General features: G+C 42.1%; 1 pseudogene; it reads right to left on the bottom strand.

The window, feature by feature from the left end:
* Positions 1-11,375: 11,375 nt before the first annotated feature.
* LOC118592283 lies at positions 11,376-12,034 on the bottom strand (annotated as a pseudogene).
* Positions 12,035-16,998: the final 4,964 nt, after the last annotated feature.

Below are 16,998 nucleotides of genomic sequence, written 5' to 3'. Positions count from 1 at the left end.
TCTTATTGGTTTGATTGATTAGACATGTGCATTCACACATATAAACTTATGTATGCACATACTCACACGCAAGGCTTGAAATCTCCATAGATCCCTTTGGTCTGACTTATATCACAGACTGAAGTACCACACCAAAATAACTTTTCATTAATAATGAGTATTCCCTTGCTTTCTCTAAGAAGTCAAAGGCATGAGAAAAGTTACAGTTCTGAGGACAGAGATAACTCAGTGATTAAGAGCACTTGCTAAACAGTCATGTACAGGAGTTCTGATCCAAACACCATGGCTCTACAGAGATCTCAAACCTTGCGTGTGAGTGTGTACACACATGTGTTCAGAAGAGCCTCCCCAGGTTCAGGGAGAGATACTGCCTCAAAGAAATAGGCAGAGAGTGATAGAGAAGGACCTTTAATGTCGTCTTCTGGCCTCTGTGTGCTCATATGGGAGCATGTAACAGCACACACACACACACACACACACACACACACACACACACACACACACACTAAATAAAATAAAATAATAAATAAATAAATAAATAGAAATGAAGTAAAAAAACCCTTGCTTCTACTTTGGTAGAGTTTTACTGCCATGAAGAATAGCAATATCTCACCAGTTTCCCCTGGAAAGGCTTCAAACCACCTGCTTGGGTTATAAATTTAAAAAAATTATATTTCTTCAGTAATGAAGTTGGTTTCAAGCTGCCAAAAGGACATGCCAAGAAAACTGTCATTGCTCTGAGACTGCACCTCTCATTGCAGCATCCCCCATCATCCCTAGGAGTCAGGATCATGCCTGCAAGTCATGTTCTGCACCTTGTGTCCATGGCACCTGGACTCCTCTCTAGGGCTGCTCACACAGGGGCCAGGCCTGCATCTTTAGGCAGCAATGTGAGTTACCATCACAGCTCCTCCATCTGAGTGTATTCCATCTGCATCTACAAATGCCTGGGCAGGATCTTCCATGTGAGCTTGGCACATAGTCACTGTTTCTGTTTCCAGCTTCATTAGCAATGACATTTCCATATCCCGATGCACAGTACAGCAAAGGAAATCACCACGGTAACCGAAATAGATTTGGGAAAATGTTCATGAACTCACACTGACTTTAAATAACAATGGCTCTGAGATGACACAGGGGTCTAGGAGCCATCATCTCCATAGAGGACCATAGGTCTGAGTTGTTAATGTCTCAAGCTGGTTCAGACTCTTAACTGGGAATGACATGGAGAGCAGAGGCCACACTAAAGGTCTCTCTGAAGACAACCTCTCCAGTTTTCCTTCTCTAAATCACACTGCAGCATTGCCCCTGGAGCAAGTGCCAGAAAGCCCCTTGGATGAGCTGATGACATGGATCTTGTTGAGGAAATGCATTCAGGTCATGCTGACATGCAGAGGTCAGCCCTGTAAAGGGGTAGGAGCTTGCTGTTAAGTCTCAGCCTGTAGCAGCCTGCTCAGGGTAGCCACTCTCCCACTGCATAATCTACAGGTTCCTTCTCTGCCGACTCTCTTTTCTGTCTTACCCAAACTGCACCAGGCAGACATTGGCATCTTCTCTTAGGTGTTCTTCCCCTTGAGGGCAGGGGCTAGAAAAGTGTCCAACATCCATGTCATTGCTATTTGTTAGATGGGTATTAGTGCAACATAGCCTCTGCACCTATGTACTTGGATTTCACATTTGCAGACTGAACCAGCTGCAGGTTGATAATATTTCCATGGTAAAATAACAGTCCTGTGTGTACTGGGTACACAGACTTTCTTGTCTCTGTGTCTTAACCAATGCAGAGCAACAGCTGTTTCAACAGCTTTCACATTGAATTAGGTGTTTATAAGCCATCTAAAGATAATTTAAAGTACACAGGGGGATGAATGAAGACTGTGCCATTTTTATATTTGTATAAGAAACTTGAGCATTTGTGGATTTGGGTAGCCTCAGGGAGCTCTGAAATTCTCCACTGAATCTATTTGCACACTCACAAACCCCATATCTATATCTGTATCTATCTATCTATCTATCTATCTATCTATCTATCTATCTATCTATCTATCTATGGGAAAAATACATTCTTTCCTTTTGGAACCAGAAAGTGACTACAGCTTTATCTTACTTCTAAACAAGATTGGAGCTAGAACAGGTTGCTGATGCCATGAGCTAACTGACCAAGTGAAGCCTATACTGGTTGATGGCTAGAAAGGGGAGAACAGGAATGAGGACTTGGTGAAGTGTGAGGGTTTTCCTAGTGTTGGGAAAGGAGGTGAATTTGGAGCATGGAAATGGGGGAGGGCAGTGCGGTGGCAGTGGGCACTGTATACACTAGAGACACTCTGCTGGGTATTTGGAGGGCTCTTTGTAGGATGGAAACTTGGTGAAAGAGTTTGTTGTATCATCAGTGTGGAGAATACCTGGCCTGAGGAGAATCCCTACATTAGAGTCTTCGGCTTTCATAAAGGAAGGTCCAAAGGGCGCTGGTGATTGAGACTGAAGAGGGCTTGAAGGCCCCAGAAGTAGATTCAGCCTTTGCATTTGGCTCCTCAGACCCCACTGCTTGCCAGTCCATCTCCTGACATCTTCCTGTGTTACAATCATTGAAGATAAGTACCATCGTCCTTATAAGATCAACTATGTTTTTCATTAAAGAAAGAAAGAAAAAGCTCTAGGCCCAGTTCCTCCTCATACTTTCATATCTAGCTTCATGGACTCGCATCTTTTAAGCTTCTCATCCCTGTCTTTGCTGAGAGAAGTAGGATGTTATTTGTCTGCACATCTACTCATGCATTGTGAATGTTGGTCATGGGCTGCACATATAACCACACTCAGGCCATGTGTGGATTCTTGTTTTTAATTAAGAACATACTTTATTTTGTGAATAACAATACAGTTTTCATATTAATTAACACATCAGTAGAACAACTTGACAGTTTTAAACAGAAAAAAGAAAGGAAATTTCAGGTTACAAAATCCCTCCCCCTAAAACAAAACAACCTGCTCTCCCCACTTTCTAAGTATTGTATTCAGTGACCAGCTGAGTAGTAATTTCTACTGAGATAAAAAGATTCTGTTTTAGAGAGAATTGTTTAAGACCCCTATATTCAAAGGGGAGGTGAAACTTTCCATCTTACCAGGAAACTCTTCAAAACTCTGGAAGTAAACCAATCAAAGGCTTCAAGAAGTCCCTGAAGCTGACAAGATTCACTAAGCCCCTCCCTCTCCAAGCCTACATAAGCAGTATGGACTGCTGAGAGATACTCTCAGAGCTGCTGAGCCATGAGAATAGAAAGATACCAGCTGAGCTTCCCAGAAGATACTCAGACCAACTGAACTTCCTGTAAGAGACACTCCCCAACCTGTCAACTGCCGGCAAGTTCTGTATCAAGCTTCAGGTATGAAGACCCAGGTATCCAGCTTTCATCAGCCATCATCCATCCTGGGGTGGGTTTTTGGTGATGCAGCTGTCTTAGCATCATTTCTTCTGTAATCTAAAGGAAGTCCTTTTGGAAGTAACCTCAATAAACTCAGCAGCTCCCTGACTTGGGCTTTGGTGGAATCCTTACTCTGGCTTCTTATCAGTTCCAGATTGTGGTATGGAGATATTTGTTCATGAAGAGTTCATATTGAATTCCTATTGCACTGATGGTGAATGGGATGGAAAAGAAAGCCTTACTTTCACACTCATTCCCTCAAAGGACTAACAGGTGCTGAGTTCTTTTGGAATACACAAATGGTTCTTGCTATTCTACTACCCAGAAAGTCGAATTCACATATCTACCCTGAAGAGAGCAGCAGCCACAACAATGACAACAACAACAACAACAACAACAACAACAACAACAACAACCCACAGAACTGTGATGGAATTGAAATGAGGGGACCAAAGCTTTACATCCTTTTTACAACATGTGTTTTCTTTTTGAATTCTTTTTGGTGGTAAAGAAGCTTTTCTTTTTTCCTGGCAATCTAGAGTTGACTGGACCTCGTTTCAAATCAAAATCATTGACACGTTTTATGTTCTATCTCTTTAAATTGTGTTCTTTGATATACTAATGTATAAGTTTGTGGAGACATTAAAATCAATAGTGGAGCAAGATGATGTAGTAGGTAAAACCAGTCTCCCAACAACCTAAATTCCATCCCACAAACCCATGTACAGGGGAAAGGGGAGAATAGAATCTACAAAGTTGTCCTCTGATCCCACCCTGCCTCTTGAACACACATTAATAATATCAATAAAAATTAAAAAATTTAAAATGTACTTCAAAATACAGCCAAGAAAAAATGATGAGGCATGAAATGTCCTTTTGTAGGAAGTTGGGAACTATGCTCAAGTGGGTGTGAACAAGCTCTGAGTGTCTTGCCACACTCAGGGCATGATGCTTATGTAAGGCAATAGGTTCATGGGTAGTATACTTACTCTGGACTCTATTTCCACCCAGCAGGATTTTTTTTTTTAATCTTTGATCATGATACAAATAAAGGACACATTTGGTGTTTCCCTTGTTATGAGCATGGCTGGAAAGGAATAGAAGTGTTTAGGCTCCCGAGTGATGCTTAATGAACGTGTGCTCATGTTAAATGTGTGCTGCTTATGAGAGGATGCAGAGTTGAGAAGGTTTATCACTCAAGAATCCTTGAGGAAAGTGCCTATTATACAAAGTGGTTGTAAGACAGCAAGGAACATATGGGCAAAGAGGTGTAAGATAAGTGTGTAGGGCTGGAGAGATGGCTCAGCCGTTAAAGGCTAGGCTCACAACCAAAAATATAAGGTAAGTGTGTAGATCCTTTTCCCATCCCTTGAGGGTTGTCATTAGCTGTGTATTTGCCCCAGGGTGCAATTTGGAGCTTCATATCTGTGGGATCCCACATTGACTCCAGCTTGTGGCTTGATTCCATCTTGGCTCAAGGTCAGAGAATTCAAGCTTATCTTTGTTCCTTATGGCTGGATAACAGGATGTTTGGCCAAAGGTGTGCTTACCAGATATTTTGAGAATTAAGGATGTTTACAATTGTTTGTTCCTTGCACCATGGTGTTTTTGAGAGGGGGAGATCTTCCCCCGCCTGCTTTAGGTATAAAAAGGTTGTGAGAAATAAACTTGAGGCTGTTGAGGTATTAACCCAGAGCCCTCCCAAACCTATCCTGTGTCTCTGTCTTTTCTTTATGTCTCTGTTTTTCCTAGCTGTTTTTCTCAATCCTCACTTCTCTATTCAGGACTGTTTAACAGACTAGGCAGGTCCAACACATATCTCTTACTTTCCAGAGCTTTCCCAGAGCCCCTCACATTTGTCCTTGTTAACCAGGTTATATAGAAAATTGGAAGGGTCTTTTTGAGTGATGAAGGCTTTTTCAGCTCTTGGTGAGTTTACCTTGTGGCAAGTAGCAAGGGTTCCAAAAAACCCTACAGTCTCCAAGGTTATACAGAGCCAGTGGCTTTCAGGTTCTTGTCTTACAAATGAGAAGAGTGAAATTCATGGACCACAGAGGCGAGTTTTAGAGAGAAGCACACTGTAGATTAACAAGCAAGAGCTTAAGAGAGAGAAGAAAGCTCTCAAGCAACAGGGGCTGTCTTGTAGAGTCAGAATTGAGACAATGACCAAGGTGAAAACCTTGACCAGAACTGTGTGATCATGTGTATCTCATCTTCTAAGATGATTTTAAATTTTAAATATAAAAATCTCATGTTGGTATTTCCAAGAAAACGTCTTTTCTTGGAAAGATTGGCCACCTTCGTTTGTTTTCCCAAAATGATCTTATAGATAAAACGTCTCCTCGTTATCCTTCGCCGATCTTCTGTCCTTTGTATTTTGTACTGGATGGGTGGCCAAGCTTACTTAGTTGGAGTTGGGGCTTTTCTCATTACAACTGCAGAGTCACTAGAACCAACAAGAAGCTGAAGAAATTTAATGATTTGCATGAGTACTTACTTCCAAGACAATTTAGTACCAAGTAAATGATATAAAAATCATGTAGACAGTGCATACACGTATAATTATAAAAAAGACATATTTTCAGAAACCAATATTTTTATATCTCTCAATTATATTCATTATTTGTCAATTTTAAGTTATTTCTACCATAGCACTGAGAAATTATTTAACCCAAATATGTACTTAATTTTTTATTAATTCTTTGAGTGAGAATTTATACAATGTATTTTAATCATATTCATCCCCCCTCCCTGGCCCCTGCCAGATTCATCCTTATTCTATACCCATCCAAGTATGTAGTTAGAGTTTTCCTGCCTGGCCTACAGTCAGGACAAATCTCTCTCACCCGCCAGGCCCATAGACGCTCAGAACCAACCGAGTAAATACACAGAAACTTATATTGCTTACAAACTGTATGGCCATGACAGGCTTCTTGTTATCTAACTCTTCTGTCTTAAATTAACCCATTTCTGTTAGTCTATACTTTGCCACATGGCTTGTGGCTTACCGGTGTCTTTACATGTTGCTTCTCATGGCAGCGGCTGGCAGTGTCTCCCACCCAGCCTTCCACTTCCCAGAATTCTCTTCTCTCTTGTCCCGCCTATACTTCCTTCCTGGCCACTGGCCAAACAGCATTTTATTTATACAGAACGATATCCACAGCACAAGTATGTGTCTTCTTAAAAACAAAACAAAACAAATGAAAACCAAAAACCATCAAGTCTGGGGCTGGAGAGATGGCTCAGCAGTTAAGAGCACTGGCTGCTCTTCCGGAGGATCCAGGTTCTATTTCCAGCACCTACATGGCAGCTCACAACTGTCTGTAACTCCAAGATCTGACCCCCTCACATAGACATACATGGAGACAAAACACCAATGCAAATTAAAAAAATTAATTAAAAAAACCCATCAAGTCCAATTTGTCTTGCCCATATACTCTTGAGTGCATGCCTTTCACTAGAGGGTTTTAGACCTACAAGGGATGGAACCCTTAAAGAGAACCGACTCTCCCTTTTCCTGTAGCACTAATTTCCCATCATTCCTTAGCTGGAGGTGCAGCTGTGTGTCCACCTTCCTTCTCCATGCTGAGATTGGGTCTGGCTTGAGCTTGTGAGGTCTTGTGCATGCTGTCACAACTGCTGAGTTCACACGTGCAACTTTCCTGTCACATCCAGAAAGAATTGTTTCCCGGTGGCCACCCACCCACTACCTCTGGCTCTTACAGTCTCTTATCCACTCTTCTGCAAGAATTCCTGAGCACTGGAAAGAAGAGGTGTGATACAGATGTCCATTTAGAGCTGGAAATTCCACAGTTTCCTGTTTTCTGGGCCCTGACCAGCTGTGGGCTTCTGTGTTAATTACTGTCGTTTGAAGGGATAAACTTCTCTGCTGAAGGCTGAGAGATTGACTGATCTATGGATACAATGATAAGTCATTAGGAGTTGGTCCCAATGCCGCACTATGTCCATTTAGCAAAATAATAGTAATCATTTATTGTTATTATTATAATATATTATATAAGCCATTATTATTTAGCAAAATAATAATAATAGGTTCTCCCTAGGGTCTATGATCTGTCTAGCCACAGATTCTTGGCTCTGATAATAGTGCCAGATATGGGTTCCATCTTGTAGAGTAAGCCTTAAATCCAATAGGAAAAAGTGTTTGTTTAGTCCCTGACGTTCCTGACACTGTGGCACCAGTGGACCTGTCTTGCCGGTTGTTACTGTAGCTCAGTGTTCATAGCTGGGGAAGACACATGGCTCCTTTTCTCCTCCAGTAGCATGCACGGTGCTGTCAAACACTGTGAAATCTGTGCAGTAGGAATGAACCTTCCAGTCCAGTACCAGCTTGACTTCGCCATGCAATTGAGTCATGTATGTGGTGTCTTTAGCAAATATGGGCTTAACTGTCAAGTTCTGGAGCATAACCAGGAGCAACAGCAATAGCCTTAAATATTCAGGGGCGAATGGGACCTCACTGGCCAACAACTCCATAAGATGAACCCATTTCTGGCACTGATTCTTTTAGTAAATATATATGATATATATTATATTTTAAGATGTTTCCATATGACTTTTCTAAAATCTAACACTAAAGTGTAAGGCATCAGGTGCAGTACCATGACCCTGGAGTCCATCATCTACTCTGGCCTCTCATATCCTACTCTATTTAACCCTTTGTTTCATTATCCCCCTTTACTCCTTTATACCACTGTGTTTTCTATCCCTTCCCTTGAAAGGCCCCCTTTGGCTCCTTACTGCTTTCCTATCCTTTTTTTTTTTTTAAAGAAATTTTAAAATTCATTTTCCACACCAACCACAGTTCCCCTCTCATCCCTTCTTTTGCTCTCCTCAGCCTTCCCTGTCCCCTGCCCTGGGCCACCATTCACTCCTCTAAAAGGGTAAAGCCTCCCATGGGGAGTCAGCAAAGCCTGGTACATTCAGTTGAGGCAGGTCCAAGTTCCTCCCCCCTGCATCAAAGCTGAGCAAGGCATCCCACCATAGGTAATGGGATCCAGAAAGTCAGCTCATGCACTAGGGATTCTCAAACAGACCCAGCTACACAACTGTCTCCTGTATGCAGAGGGTCTGTCTAGTCTGGTGCCATGCAGGCTCCACAGCTGTTTGTCTAAAGTTCATGAATTCCTGTGACCTTAGTTCAGTTGTCTATATAGATTTCCTCATCATGATCATGACCCCCCCTTGCTCATATAATTCCTCTTCCCTCTCTTTGACTGGACTCCCGGAGCTCAGCCTGGTGCTTGGCTGTGGATCCCTGCATCTGCTTCAATCAGTTACTGGATGAAGGCTCTATGATGACAGTTAGGGTATTTACCTATCTCATTACTGGGGTAGGCCAGTTCAGGCACCCTCTCAACTATTGCCAGTAGTCTAAGCTGGGATCATCCTTGTGGATTCCTGGGAATTTCCCTAGCACCAGATTTCTTCCTATCCCCATGATGTCTCCCTCTATCAAGATATCTCTTTCATTGCTCTCCCACTCCATCCCTGTTCCAACTCAACCATCCCATTCCTTTATGTTCTCATCCACCATCCCCTACCCTCCATTGGCTCCCCTCATCCCCAGTTTACTAATGGAGATTTCATCTGTTTCCCCTTCCCAGGGCAATCCATGTGTCCCTCTTAGAGTCCTCCTTGTTAGCTAGCTTCTCTGAAGCTATAAGTTGTAGTCTGGCTATCCTTTGCTTTATATCTAGTATCCACTTGTGAGTGAGTGCATACCATGTTTGTCCTTCTGAGTCTGGGTTATCTCACCCACTTTCCTTACCTTTATGATTATTCCTATGAAACATGCATATCTGAAGATTCAAAGCTAACATCCACAAATGGGAGAAGACATGTAATGTTTGTCTTTCTGAGTTTGGCCAACTCTCTCAGAATGACTGTTTTTCTTTGTTTTTCTTAATACCCAAATAATATTCCAGTATGTGAAAGTACCACATTTACTTAGGAGCTGTGTAGTTGGACCATGGGCTAGATATACATTCTTTAGAGGAACCTCCACACTGACTCTAGGGTCTGCAGCAGTTTCCACTCCCATCAGCACCCATAAGTGTTTCCTCTCCCCAAATCCACACCAGCATTCATTAGGATGTGTTTAAAATTACAAATATCAATACATATAAAATATCAGACCCTTGATTGTAAAGACTCAGGATCAAACTGATTATCAATAAGCCTTCAAGGAGGCTCAGCAGGCTCAATTAGAGTTTTAAGAACATAAGCTCAAGCCATGCTAAGATTTGTGGCTTTGATACTGAAAAGAGCTTCAGGCTAGCCAGTTCATGAAGCAGCTTTAGGGATTTTATTGAGGGCATTTTAATATGGGCTTAAGTAGGAGGAGGATGAGGAGAAAAGGGATCCTTTAAGGATGAAAGTAAGACACCTAAGTGTGGGCAAGGACTCCTCACGGGAGAGGCACAACATCATTATTTTTACAATAGTCACGTGTTGGATTTTGGTGGGGTCTGAAGTTGCTGTCTCATCATTGGGTAATTCTTGGGGTCACCACTATGAGAATATCAGAATGACTTTGACATCGGTGGAGCATTTCCTGGTCCTGTTGAGCTTGGCTCAGGGAGCTAAGGCCCTGGAAACTCCATGTTCACCAAAGCGCCAGAGCCTGCAGCTTTAGGGCTCTTTTTCTTGCAAATTCCAAGAATAAAATTTATGGTCCACAGAGGGTTGTTTTAAAAAGAAGTATTTCATTTTATGGAGCTTGAGGGAAAGCAGAGCTCCAATGTAGCAGGGGGTTCTCTCGGAGTGGAGCACCATTGAGCCTCAAAGCCTTGGAGTTCATAAGGCTTCCCCGGGTGGAAGAAAGGAGCTGGTTTGTCAGTCCATTTTCCTTCCCAAAGGTAGAGGTACTTCCCATTCTCCCTGTGGTTTTCCCAGAAAGGAATATTCCTTTAGGAGAAAATAGTTAAGAAAAAGCCATACTTCCTTTCTGGATGTCCAGCCTCTCGCCATGGCACACCAAGAGATATTTGTGGCTCAGACATGTCTTACCTCTAACAAAGGACAAAGTCTACCCACAGACCCTGGGACATTTCTAGCTTTTAGACAGGAAAAAAAGACATCACTGTTTTTCTTTTTTTTTTGGGGGGGGCTTTTATTTTAAACTGCCTACCTAATTTGTAACTCCCTGTCTTAGTTTCTATTGCTATGAAGAGACACCCCTCCACAGTGACACACCTCCTCCACCTCCTCCAACAAGGCCACACCTCCTAATAGTGCCACTCCCTGTGGGCCAAACATTCAAGCCTGTGAGTCTATGGAGGCCATACTTATTCAAACCACCACACACACTCCCCTTCTCATCAGCATTTGATAGAATTGTAATTGCTAAGGGACAAGTCTAGCTCTTGGGGACAGACAGAATGGGACTTCTTTACACAGTGCTGCTTGGGATTCTTTTTTTTTTTTTTTTTTTTTTTTTTAAATTCAAAACATCCATTTACCTCCTGGAAGGGGTCAAAGTAGGAAAGGCAGTAATGTATTTTTTTTTTCTTCAATGACCTTCTTGAGGTTCATGACATCAAGTGAACAAAGTGGGCTTAACCTAACAGTTAAGATATTATCAGTTAGCCGGGTGGTGGTAGTGCATGCTTTTATTCCCAGCACTCAGGAGGCAGAGGTAGGCGGATCTTTGTGAGTTTGAGGCCAGTCTGGTCTACCAAGTGAGTTCCAGGAAAGGAGCAAAGCTACACAGAGAAACCCTGTCTCGAAAAACAAACAAACAAACAAACAAACAAACAAACAAACAAAAAACAAAAAAAAGATATCAGTTTTGAAAGAAGCGACCTTAGTATTGAGTCAAGTCTGGCTCAACAAATTACAATCATGATTGTGAAAACTTTTCCTTAATATCTATGATGGATTCCAAACTTGCAGGGCAATCAATCTTCAGAAGGACTGGAATGTAAAATGTTGAGTTCATTTTAGATATCATCAATGTCTTCATCATCATCCCCAATGTCATCAAACTGAATTTCATCATCATCTTCAGGACCAAATATATCAGTTTAATTGATTCTAGCATGCTCTGGCAGCTCGCCATACGCCTTGAGACTTCTAACTTCATCTGCGTTGTATTTTAAAATGACATTGGCTTCGTTATCCTGGTAATCTCTGAGACCCACCAATATGATGTCGGAAGTATTTATCCAAACTTTTTTTTTCTCAACTTCCCTCTGATGTGTCTCTTTACACCATCGAAACACATTGCTTCTAATCATCCGTTTCCCAACATTTTGATTACCTGAGCATATTCTTGCCCATCCTCCTTGAAGACCAGCTCTTGCATTTCAGATTCATTCTCATTCTTTTCTCTGCGTCTGCTTTTACCTCCTTTTCCTTTATTTTTGGGCCTGGCGGCAAAAAAAAAAAACAACAAAAAACAAAAACCGGGCAGGCAGCGTGTGAGACTGTGCTCCGGAAGGCGGCAGGAACAGCGGTGACTCGGAGGGACAACACTGAGAAATGCGCGGGATGAAGACTATGCAGGAGGCCGAGAAGCGTGCTTGGAAGAGGTTGGTCGCCGGGACTCCCGAGAGCCACCTGTGCCCACGCTTGGCAGAGGCAAATGGCATCGTGGCTGCAGAAGGCGCTTCTCCCCGCCCTCCGGCTTGGGATTCTTCAGTAAGGTCAGAGAAAGGAATGAGGCCTCATTCAAGGTCATTGCACTTAGTTCTTAGGCCTAGGTCATTGCTATTTTAACATAAAATATATCCTAGTATGGTGTGTGTGTGTGCTGCTGTGATGAAACACTAACCAAAAACGACTTCAGGAAGGGAAAGGATTTACTTGGCTTGCAGGTTACACCAGCATCGAGGGACAGGGACGCTAAGGCAGGAGCTTAAGGCAGGGACCCGGAAGCAGGAAATGACACAGAGACCAGGGAGGAAAGCTGCGTATGGCTTTCTGAGCTACCTTTGTTATGCAGTCTAGACCCACCTGCCTGGGAGTGCTGCCACTGGCCCTGGTTTGAGCCCTCCCATTATCAACCATTTTAATCCAGAAAATGCCCTACAAGCTTGTCCATAGGCCAATTGTTCCCTGGAAGGTCCCTCTTCCCAGGTAATTCTAGTTCATATGAAGTGGACGAAACCTAACTAGTCTCAAAAGGCCGTGGTGGCACACGCCTTTAATCCCAGTACTCGGGAGGGAGGCAGAGGCAGGCGGATCTCTGAGTTCGAGGCCAGCCTGGGCTACCAAGTGAGTTCCAGGAAAGGCTCAAAGCTACACAGAGAAACCCTGTCTCGAAAAAACAAAAAAGAAAAAAGGAATAGTAACTCTCTATGTCTGCATGCCATGGGATGTCTTTCTGCATGCTGTGAATATGCGTTGCTCTGATTGGTTGATAAATAAAGCCATTTGGCCTATGGCAAGTCAAGTTATAGCAAGGTGGGAAATTGAAGAGGGCACAGGAAGAAGAAAGGAGAAGCAGAGCAGATGCTGCTAGCTGCCTCCAGGAGAGGCAAGATGTAAAAGTACCAGTAAGCCACAAGCCACATGGCAAAGTATAGATTTATAGAAATGTGTTAATTTAAGATATAAGCGCCAGCTAGCAAGAAGCTTGAGCCATAGGCCATGGCCATACAGTTTGTGATTAATGTAAGCCTCTCTGTGTTATTTGGGTCTTAGCGGCACTTCCAGCTACATCTGCAGCCTTCAAACAGGAATTCTGGCTCCTCAGTGGGTAAGGGGCTTTATTCAGCTTTTGGGATGTTAGGGGCTCCTATCCCTCTCCTATCTATATACTCTCTCCATCTTTCTATCCCATGTCAATGTAATGCCATTGTACTGTCTACTGTTATGTCATCTGGACACAGGCTAGAGACATCTGAAAGGAGGAAAACTCAATTGAGAAAATCCCTCCATCACATCAGGCTTTAAAGCAAGCTTGTAGGGCACTTTTCTTCATTAGTGATTGATAGGGGAGGGCCCAGCCCATTGTGGGTGGCACCATCCCTGGGTTAGTGGCTTTGGGTTCTAGAAGAAAGCAGGCTGAGCAAGATATGAAGTGCAAAGCATTAAAAGACACTCCTCCAGGGCCTTTGCATCAGCTCCTGTCTCCAGATTCCTGCCGTGTTTGAGTTCTTGTCCTGACTTCCTTCAAAGATGAAAATGAATTTGGAAGTGTAAGCCAATAAACCTTCTCTTTCCCAGTTTGCTTTTGGTTATGGTGTTTCATACCAGCTATAGTAACACTAACTAAGTCAGCCATCATCCATAGCATAACTTGAGTTTCTATTACAGATTCCTTTCTTTTCTCACAACTGTCTGAAGTGGTCCAACTGAGCAAGTATATGATATACTGATTTCTGTACTCCTAAAATCGGAATATTATTTGCATTGATTTGGAAATGAAATGTGCCCTTTAATTTGAGCCTGCATATGGAGCATAAAACTTGGCTTCCCTTTACATCTTGAGCTAGCTTTCTTGGAATTCTCTTTCGAGTAATGTTCAACGGCAATTATATATGGATCCTTATTCAGTCTTTGGAAAGTTTAATCAGAGCTGCAACTGCCAATGAGCCAGCTCTGGGCTTTCAAGACTGGAAAATATGCAGTGAGACCCAAATAGTCATTTATATGGAGCTTAGTTCTATGACAGACCAGAAACAAAGCCATGATCTGAGGGACTGTGGGTGCCCTGGGAGGCTATGGGCAGGGAGGGGAAGTTCATCTCAAGGACATTACTCACAGTCCTATAGTGAATTCAGACAGAGGGAGCCAAAAAGTGAGAGAAAATAATTGAAGTGCTTTCTCTTTGTCATTCCAGGTCCAACAGGACCCTCTTGTGTGGGCAAGAAGGGGAAGGTGAGAAAAATTATGAGGTATGCAGCTTTATTGCCTGCTCCGTGGTGACCATGTACCTCTTTCTAAAGGAAGAAGGAGGAACAAAGATGTCTGCCAGGCTGTGCAGGCCCTGGGCTAGGATGAAGTGTTTGTTTTTGAAACTGTAGTTTTCTCCTGATCATTTCCTCAGCTCCCTCTCTCTCTTTCTCCATATTTTCTACCTTTTCTCTCTTTCCTCCCTTCCCTCTTTCCTGCAGTGCTGGGGTAGATTACAAACACTTTCTAATGTAAGGCCAGTGTACTACAAATGATCCATACTCCAGCCCTGGGATTTTTCAGATAGGATCTGGCTATGTAGCTCAGGCTGGCCTTAAATTCATGATTGCTTCCCCCTCCGGAGGGCTGGGGTTACAGGCATGTGTCACCATGTCTGCTGCACAGCTGTAGTTTTCTGAGATGGAGGAAGATGAATCAAACAGGTGTGCAGGCCTTATGTGCTGTTAGACGGTGGAGAAGACTCACAAACTAAAGGTGACACCCACCGGCTTCTGGGAACCAGTTAGTTTTAGCACAACAGAGCCCTGAGTACCCAAGTGAGACCACCTGGGCCTCTATGTAGTCACAAGGGAAATGAATCAGCAATTTTCCTAACACTCCCTTATGTTGGTAGGGTGAGAAGGTGGAGGGTGACAGTCTAAAGACCCTCTAGAGTAGAAGACCTGTCAAAGAGAATGATGGGGTTCCAGCCCTCTGTCCTTTTTCTTTAACCCTAACTTACTATTATGCAAGAAACCCCAAACCACGGAGTCAAACAACAGAGAAAAGTCACCGAATACACAGAATTCCACTTTACCACGAGAGAACACGTGTCTACAGGATGACTTACTAAAGCAAACTTCATGAAGATTAAACACACTTCAAATTGAAATCCCCAGTGCTGGGCTGGCTCTGAGGTCTCAAGAACCTGACCACATGGTCCAAAGGATTTTGGCAAGACAAATTCCATACTGTTTTTAATACTGTAGCTCTGTAGTACAATTTGAGGTTGGGGATGGTGCTACCTCAGGAGTTCTTTTCTTTATTATCCAGGGTTATTTTAACTATCCTGGGTTTTCAGTGTTTCTATATGAAGCTGAGAATTGTCCTTTCAAAATTTGTGAAGAATTGTGTTGGCATTTTAGTGGGGGTTGCATTGAATCTGTAGATTGTTTTAGGTAAGATGGCTATTTTTACTATATTAATCCAACCAATCTATAAGCCTGGGAAATCTTTCCATTTTCTGATATCTTCTTCAATTTATTTCTTCAAAGACTTGAAGTCTTTATCATATAAGTCTTTCACTGGCTTGGTTAGATTTACCCCAAGATATTTTATATTATTTGAGGCTATTATGAAAGTTATTGTTTCCTTGATTTCTTTCTCAGTCCAATTTGTCATTTGTGTATAGGAGGGCTACTAATTTTTGTGAGTTAATATTGTATCCAGATACTTTGCTGAAAGTGTTTATCAATTGTTGGAGCTCCCTGGTGGATTTTTTAGGGCCACTTATATATACTATCATATCATCTGCAAATAAAGATACTTTGACGTCTTCCTTTCCAATATGTATCTGCTTGATCTCCTTCAGTCATCTTATTGACTGTATTGAATAAATATGGAAAAGATGGACAATCCTGGCCTGTTTCTGATTTTAATGGCATTGCTTTGAGTTTCTATTTAATTGACGTTGGCTATGGCTTGCTGTGAACCACCTTCATTATGTATAGGTATGACTTTTGTATCCATAGTCTCTCCAGTACTTTTATCACGAAAAGGTGTTGGGTTTTGTCAAAGGCCTTTTCTGCATCTAGTGAGATTATCATGTAGTTTTTGTCTTTCAGTCTATTTATATGTTGGATTACATTTATTGATTTGTGTATATTGAACCATCCTTGCATCTCTGAGATGAACCCCATTTGACAATGGTGGATGATACTTCTGACATTTTCTTAGATTTGGTTTGCAAGTGTTTATTGGAGATGTTTGCACTTATGTTCATAAGGGAAACTGGTCTGTAATTCTCTTTTTTTGTTGAGTCTTTATGTGATTTATGTCTCAGGGTAACTTGACTTTGTAAAACGAATTGGGTAATTATTTATTGATCTAGGATGTTGGAGGGACCTGGTAGAGTGGAGCCTATAAATGAGGCAGACTCATGCAATTCAGAGGTTTAGACAATTTATACTCTAAGAGTAAGAAGAACCATGTGAGTAAAGTGTACAATCATAAAGACAAGTGGCATGTGGCAAAAACATGTTTTTCCATAGAGACATATGAACAAATAACAATAGCTATTAGTAATGAATAATCTGAAATAAACTTAGTAGTACTATTTGCTACACCTGGGAGGAGCAAGAAAGCATATTCTAAGAAAAATTCTGTTTTTGAAGAAACTGAGGTCACAAGACTCTTCTTGTCTTGTTTCCTGTTTTCTCACGAGCACTCAGAATTGCCCTCTCATGAATCCATTCTTGGACTGTGTTCTAACAAGAAGTGTTTATTCTGAAGGGGTGTTGGATTTTGTCAAATGCCTTTTCTGCATCTAGTGAGATGATCATGTGGTTTTTTTCCTTGAGTTTGTTTATATGGTGTATTACATTGATGGACTTTTGTATGTTGAACCATCCTTGCATCCCTGGGATGAAGCCTACTTGATCATGGTGGATAATTGTTTTGATGTGTTCTTGGAGTCTCTTTGCCAGAATTTTATGGA

Source organism: Onychomys torridus, chromosome 10 (genome assembly GCF_903995425.1).
Source record: "Onychomys torridus chromosome 10, mOncTor1.1, whole genome shotgun sequence".
NCBI classification, from domain to species: domain Eukaryota; kingdom Metazoa; phylum Chordata; class Mammalia; order Rodentia; family Cricetidae; genus Onychomys; species Onychomys torridus.
Note: the sequence above shows the minus strand (reverse complement) of the source record. Positions and strands in the feature narration are given on the sequence as shown.